Genomic DNA, 8,883 nt, shown 5'->3' on the forward strand with positions numbered 1-8,883 from the left:
AAAATAGAAAAGTACATGACGCCTGAGCAATGGAAGATGCAGGAAGAGGAGAAGAAAAACGAAGAGGAGAGAAAGTTGCTTCAAAAAATGGTGAAGACCACGAAATGATGATGACCACTATGGCCACCAAATGATGGCCAAGAAATGATGATGACCCCGATATGATGATGGCCATGATATGATGATGTGATGGCTGTAATTTTATGATAATCATGATAACTGTGATATGATGATTGAGGAGATGAATGTAATATGAGTATGGTTAGCAAGACGCTAGAATCGTAAATCATCCTGCTCTGTCCAGCGGTAACCGAGTCACCTCATATCTCACGTAAAAGAGTATGATCCGTTGATTAAATGTATGTATTAAAATTATCTCGGGGTTGTCGTCGTTTAAATTTCCAAGAATTGTTGAACGGTGAACTTTTAATTAGAAAAATTAATAGGATTTCAATTATGCCTGAGGGTTTTAAAGATTTTTATACCAGCTATGCTTACTGGTGCATGTTATTGCTTAAATTAGTCGCTGAGATCATTTTAGCGTTTTATTTTCAAATTTAAAGAAATTTCATTTTATTGAATGGAATAGAAAGGAATTAAAATGTATAAAAAATTAAACTAAGGATAACTGGAGGGAGCGAGGTCTGGAGCAGATGATGGGAGGTGTCTTGGAGATCAAGAAGGAAGATGAACTCAAGAAGGTCTCTGTTCACTTACTTTTTTATATTCTTATTCTTCTATTTGTTCTATTAATTATTATTAATACTATTATTATTATTATTATTAATATTTTTACTATTATTATTATTAGTAGTAGTAGTGGTAGTAGTATGGTAGTGGTAGCCATTATAGCATTAGTATCACCGGCGTATAATTTTGAAAAGAACCATGGCGATGATTGTTGCTATCGTTTAAATGTTTTGTTGCTATTTATTGATCAATACAATCATTTAATACAATTGTTGTCATCTGGTATCGTCTCCGTCCATAGTTTTGTTCCCAACTGTTGAATGTGGTTTTTTTTTATCGACAGGACATTCCAATTCCTAACTTCATGCAAGAAAAATCTGAAGATAAATGGAATGATGATGAGAAGAGGATGGCCCAAGAGTACAAAAACAATTTGAAGATCCTCGAGGAAGAAAGAGAGAAGTATAAAAAGGTCAGGGTTTCAGAAAAGTTAATAAATACATTGTTTGTTTGAAAGTTTGTTCTAATACAACTCTATAAGTTGAGTGTTGAATTGAATGTCGTTGCAACAACAACCAGGTCTTAGAGATGGAGTTAAAGAAGTTGCAGGCGAACGTTAACGACCTCATGAAAAACTTTGATGATCGTCTCAGTAAATTATTCGATAGGAAGATACTTGTTCAATCCGCAATTTATCAGGTTTGTTCTGAAATGTTAGAGACAATTTTGATTAACGCATTAGTTTTAATACTCTAAAACAGTGAAGATTTTAAATTTTAGAAGCACTTTAACAACAATAAAAATTGTTTTTGAATGATCTATTTGGGAAGTTAGTTTAAAAAAGAATAATAAACAAAGTTTTGATTAGTGGTGAATGTCAGATACAACATTGTATACAGAAGTAATATTGTTGAACAAGTGAATTATTAATATTATGGGTTATTGTGTAAGCAGCCTATATTCTGTTTGTCATATGCTTAGATTGAGAAGTAAGGAAATAATTTTTAAATGAACGCTGCCAGGAAGAGTTAAAGATCTTTCGTTTGAGACACAGCATGTCCCTGGAAGAGCAGATAACATTCAGAGAGAAGGAGTTGCTTAAGAAGTTAGAGATTGCCAAAGAAAACTCAGTGAGTCTTCTACTTTGTTTTATGTAATTGTTTGTTGATGATGTCGTTTATTATGGTGGTCCGTTGATGGTGATGTTTCATTTATTTGTCGTTGGTGATTATGGTGGTGATTGATGCTGATGTTTTTGTTGTTATTGTGTGATGATTGATGTTTACATAATATACAATGTTGTTAAACTCTCTCTCCCTCTCTCTCTCTCTCCCATTCTCTCTCTCTCTCTCTCTCTCTCTCTCTCTCTCTCTCAGAATCAAGCGTTCATGGCAGCAATTCAAGCTAAGAAGCAGCTGGACGATACACAATCTGTCTACGAAACTCACGCTGAAGATGACAAGGTGATGTTGTTAGCTTACTTTTATATCTTGTAAATTATAATTTACATTTTCAACTGTTTTATCCAACTATTGAATGATTTTACGAAGTCTTAAAAATTTTTTACTTGGCTGGTTTTGATTGAATTGTAACTCAAGACTCACGAAAGAATGTTTAAAAGAGAATTTCACGACGTTCCTCATGCTTACCATGAAATCATTTTGAAACTCTACAAAAAGAGACCAAAGTAATTGAATTGTTGATTTGATATTTACGTCTCTGATGAAAATCAGAGTTGGTGTTTTTTTAATGGTGTTTCGTTTTATTATCGTACTGTTAGACCAACTAGAAGTAATTTTGCAATTTGTTGGCGGTTTCAAGCACCAGGATTTTTTGAATAAAGTCCTCAAATTGAAAAAACCGCAAAGAACAGACGAACATTTATTTAGATTAATATATAAAACGAAAACATTTTATTTTCTGAATTGACGCTTGATGCATTGGATAATTATTTGTAATGTAAAAGAGGATTGAAGTCGAAGTTGATGGACCTGGCGCAGAGCAAGGAGAATGCTCTGGACAGGCCTCAGTCGGCAGCCAACCAGTTGTTTGCCGATGAAGAATATCAGACTTTGATAGCATCTGTCATGGCAGACCTCGATCATCCGAAGAACATTCCTGAAGGTATTTTTTTAATTTTTGGTTTATTCTTCTACTTTCCTAGTCATAAAAAAATATTTTCATCATTTGTTGAAATATTAATTTTGCTGAATTAATAATTGTTGTTGTTGTTGTTCATATTTAGCGGCATTTATGCTCCCAAAAATTATTTTCTTTTTCCATGTGGAAAAATAGAAGTTCAGATAATGTGAAAAATGTTTATTGCACTGAACGTGGGGAAAGAGAAATACTATGGGAAAAATATTTAAATCAAATCGAGTAGTTACAATCCTTCAGAAATTGTATTACATTGATAATATTATTGAATTAATAAAGATACGTGTCAGATGTTTATTATTTTTACAAAATAAAAAAAAAATACACTTTTCGATCAAACACCAGGCTTATCTAATGCAATATGGCAGCAGCTCTGTTCGTACAGGATGGAGAAAATATTGAAAGAGATCCACGTTAGTTGGCATTGTAATTCTTTCAGGGCTGGTAGCATAATTTTAACCAATAAACATCATCGAAGGGCTACTTATTTCAATAAATTATTGCACTTGGTAGGTGAAAAATGAGCAGCTCGCCTTGATTGAACTGCAGGCGCATGTTTCTAAGTTGCAGTCTGAAGCCGACAGTGCCAAACAAGAAATTGATGATGTCTTCAACACTCTCAACCAGTACTCATTGTTTTCTATCTACGTTTTGCTTTTAATTTAATCATTGCTCAAAATAATTTTACTTCTTTTCAATTGTAATGATCGTTTTGAATTAATTTTTTTGGATAGATTTTGCTTAACTTTTTTGCTTTTTTTCACAGTATTCATTGCAATTAAAGTTGTAATACTCAGATTTAAATTTTTTCGGAACGCTGAAAATTTGTTTGACAACAGACTTCATCAAGCCAGTCATCAGTTTTACCGCAATTTGGAGCTGCAGTTGCTGTTGAAACAAGGTCAGGTTGAGGTCGACGTGTCAGGGTTTATGCCGAATTATAGGTCAAGTTTGCTGCTTCACAGGGAGGTCATAGAGGAACTCAACAAAAACATCAAGGTCGGTTCAGTTGGATGCGTCGTCGTACTATTTATTTCACCATGTCAATCAGGGAATGTATCAACTCAACGTTTGACGTTTCGTTAAATTGATGACGAATAGGTGCTGGGTGAAAATAAGATAGCTACGATGATAGAAAGCAAGGACGTCAAAAAAGGAATAGTTCAGCTGGAATGGTAAGGAAGTTTAAAGAAACGACGTTGTTATTTGTTGTTTTTTTAAATATTGTTAGACGCATTTTATCATTAGAATTTTACTCCATTCATCTTTCGTTTGTATTTGAGGGAACACAAAAAGATGGAAATGGAATTACAAGATCTGAAAAATAAGATGAAAGATATTGCCAAGTTCAAAGTTACCAAAGAAGTTCTTTTCGTTAGCATTCATTATTTATATGATAACTACGATAAGTTTCATTTGATCTGAGTGAATCCTGTTTTCAATCGTTTCTCTACTTTAACTATTTAGTTAAGCTGAATGAAAGTTTATAAAATCAATAAAAATTTCTTTAACGTCATAACGTAAGTCTGTGTAACGCATCAACGTAATAATTTTATTTTACAGTTTTTAAAGAAAGACAATTATGATGATCTAAAAACGCAGGAAGTGAACATGCTGGAGAAGTCACTGACTGTGTCGAAAGAGGTTTGTGGTCGTTTGTACTTTCATTGCTAATGAAACTGTTAACTCGTCGAAAGATACACAATTAGATTATGTTACGATTATTATTACGTCCTACCTTGGGAAACCGGGTCTCTGGACGAAAAACGAAGATTGATTGATTGATGTTACGATTATTATTGAAAAATAGAAACCAATAGCAATGAAATGAACAACTTACAATTAAAATCTTTAAGGACAAACATTTAGCAATGATGATTAGTCAGTGTTAAGTACCAACAGTATCAAATATAAATATAAAAAGTTTCACGAGAAGAAGATGGAGATGAAGAATCAGAAGCTGAAAGAGGTGGAGAAAAACATTGAGGACTTGAGAGCGAAGAACAAGCAACTGACAGATGAGCTGATCCAACTGAACGCCACCATCCTAGAAAGAAAGCAAATACACGACATTGCAGGTGTTTTGAAGTTTATTCCTATGTCCCTATTGAACGAACGTTTTAAAATGATAGTTCTGCATGTTTTTATTTAAATTTTGTAGTCAATTGGATGCTGTAATTTTTGCAGTCGATAAAAGTGGAACAGCTCAGAGAGAACAAGAGAACAGACACAAGTGAGTTTATTAATTTGCCATTACATTTCACGCCATAACTTTATTCATCAGCACCATTGTCATCGTTTAGAGGCATTTGTTCAACCTAGAGCAATGAGATTTTTTATGCGCCGTTCACGTAGCTGGGGAGTGTTTAAGGATCAGCCTGAACTTTTTTAAAAGTGAAGTTTGCTTAGATGATCACTAAACTTTGCAGCAAGTAATCAAACTAAAAAATAAAATAGCTCAAATGCCGATATGATACGACGTATGCTCTTTATTTATATTGGAAAGGATGCTTTATAATAACACTTATAATTTAGCTATCTTGGTAAATAAGCGTGTAATATTTGTTAACAGAAAACTTGTATACAAGAACAAACTGATTGCTCTGGTGAAATCTCAGGCAGAGGAGATTCAGTCATTAAAAGATGAAATTGAAGCTTTGAGAAGAAAGACCTTTCCAACCTTGGTTCTCGAAGAAGAAGGAATGGGTGCGGCATGCAGGCGTGGTGATGGTGACAACAACCATGCAGATGATACGAAGAATCGATGTGACTCCTTTTTGACTGGAAACGAATAATTTTCTTTAATTGTTTTATTTTGATACGTTTCTCCTCAATTGTTCCATGCGTCCAACTGTTTTAGAGTATAAATTGTTACTAAAGAAAATAAAATTCACTTCTAACTCATATACGGTAGGGAATATGAATTACTAAAATATGTGAACAAAAGCATTTTGTGTAAATAATTTTATTCTACATATATGGTCTGAGGTGTATCGAGACAACGTTTCAAATTTTAACATCGGATTACAGGAAGTTTGTTTTTAAATAACGAAAGAAATAGCGCCCAGACAATTGTTTTAGTTAAAAACTTTTATTAAACTTTTTAATTTTATCAAAATTAGAATTGATTTTATTTATGGCAAAACCATTTAATGAAACAGCAAATGAAATCTCTACATTAAGCATGATGACGTAATTATAAATAACTTGAAAAAATGTTAAATTAATGTAACAAATAAAAAACAAATGATATACTGCGAAATGAAAAACGTGAAACTATTAAAGCAAAAAAAAAATTCAAGACTAGTTGTCCATGTTGTAATATGTAGTGGTCGTAGCTAGCATAATAATAATAATAATAAGTACATTGCAACAGACTATTTACAAATTAATTAAGCATAATCTATGTACAAAGATTCGCATTCTTTAGAGAAATTTGAATTTTCACTAATAAATTTATATTTGAGAAATTCTCGTGGTCAAATTATTGCATCAATCGTCTTGGTAATTCAACAATACAGAAAATAAATGGACAAAATGCTAAGATGAACGAGCATTATTTATAAAAATAACATAAAAGCAAATTGTGTGCTATTACAATATTAATATTATTGCGAATATAAAAATATCTTAATCCGTACAATGGAACAAACGACATGAAAATTTATGATTTATAAAAACTCCAAAAATGGTCGTTAGAAATTTGTCGATTGTAAGAAAAAATAGTAAGAGACTAAAACTTATTTTAAAATTTAATAAGTGATTAATAGGTAGTTAGTCAGAGTCCTATTTAAGCTATCTTGAAAATAAATTCACATGAAAAGACGAATGATTTCAGCCTATATTAATCAGTAGACGGCTTTGTTGTTTTCTAAATTACAAATGGTTGTGAGCAGAGTGGATAGATTGCCTTATGCGATATGAAATTATTAATTCAACATATTCAAATTCTTCCTATTATCTTCTCTAACAACAAATATATATCTATTACTTACAAATACATTACAAGCATACATAAATTACATGTACTTACATCTATATGTAATATACATAAAAAACTATAAAAAGCTCATCTAATTACATATCATGCGAGTTAATTGCACAAACACATACATGTATCAACACACACACACACACACACACGCACAAAACACACACACACATTATACGTTTACTTAAAGATTAAGAATAGTCACACATATCTGCAATTGTACAACGGATGTAACACGGCCAAATCTAAAAATAATGGCCTAACAGTAATGTTAAATAATAAAATAATAATAATAAAATAATAATAATAATATAAAATTGGTCAAATGTAAACTGTCCTACACTTAAAAGGTAACGCTACATGTGGACATGTAATTGCTTTTAGGTATTATGACGACTGTTTATGATGAACTTAGAGAAAAAATTGATACCTACGTAAAATCTGATGAATCAGGCTGACAAAAAGAGTTCATGAAATATTAAACCGATATAATTAATTATTCACATACCATTTGAAATTGATGTTATAATAATAGTCCATTTTATTATTATAATTGTACTATTGTATTATATTACCATCATTAATTACTGGCGGCTTCATTGCTGTTCTCAAAATGAAAGGGAAAACTTTATTAAAAATAATTTAGAAACTAATTTCAAAACCAATTTCGAAACTGATTAATCGAATGACGGTTAACGAGTGGGCTCCGATGAAGTTAGAATTGTGTGGTAAGGGAAAAAATAAAAATATTTGTTAGAATTTATGTAGAAACAGCTTCAGCGAAGGGCGCAATCGATCATAAGACTTACTTGCTAAACGGAGTTTTAGACGATTATTCATGTAAAATTCATTGAATATTTGTTACCAAAATATTGAATTGAGTAGAATTTTTTTCTAAATTTACAAAAGATAACAAAAATTTATTAAAGGAAAAAAAATATTGCATTTGTCATTCATTGTAATAAATATGGAGAAATAAACAGAAGGAAAGAAGATTAATAAAATGTGTTAAGTAAGAACCCATTTTTAATTGCGCTCGTTTCGTTAACTGCTATGTACACTGGTAAGGAAGCAAAAGAATCAATATATATATATATATATATATATATATATATATATATATATATATATATATATATATAAATAAATAACAATAAGAGCAAGCAAATGAAGAATGAAAACAACAGGAGAGTGACTGCAACAAATGTTGCCATTTGCCAAATGTTGTAAACAGAAGAAAAAGTATCAATGCATGAAAGAATTCACGATAGTAACGATCACATAGATACTTACGATGACATAGATAATTGATAGATATATGAATGGTAGTTGAAATGATACTGGCCAACACACTAACTCTCAACATAAGAGAAGAACGCATAACTCATTAAATAGAACCACTTAAACAAAAATTTTTTAAAGCATTAAAAAAATGTGTTAAAATAACCAATATGGCATGAAATTATCAAATCACATCAAGAGGAAAACGAATTCCAATAGGGTAAAATAATAATGAAAATTTGATTTAAATGAAAACTATGGATCAAAACGCTAATTGAATATGTAACACAATCAAGATAGCTAGTATTGAGTAGAAAGTATTAGTAGATAATACGTATTTAGTTAGGATGTATACATATGCTTGCTGGTGAGCACTTTTAAACATATACAGTTTTGGATATAAAGTTTAAGGAATAATTAGAAAAACTTAATAATAATAATAATAATAATAAATAAATAAATAATAATATATATAAATAATAAAAATAATAAATTCATCGATACAAGATAACCAAAATCTGTAAAAAAAACACAAAACAATGATAACGTTAATAACTACAATAATATTAATAATTATAAATATTGTCATAAATTTATAAGATGCTTGTCTCCAAAAGGAAGGAATGTCCAAATCAGAATAAGTGTTTCATCAAATTTAAGAGTAGAAATTTAAGGAGCGACACAAATAAGCAAGCATATATTATTACAACGCAAGTAAGCGTAAGCGTGTTTTACAACACAAGTAAAAGTTGAATAAAAAACGA

This window comes from Helobdella robusta, assembly GCF_000326865.2.
Source record: "Helobdella robusta unplaced genomic scaffold HELROscaffold_32, whole genome shotgun sequence".
NCBI classification, from domain to species: domain Eukaryota; kingdom Metazoa; phylum Annelida; class Clitellata; order Rhynchobdellida; family Glossiphoniidae; genus Helobdella; species Helobdella robusta.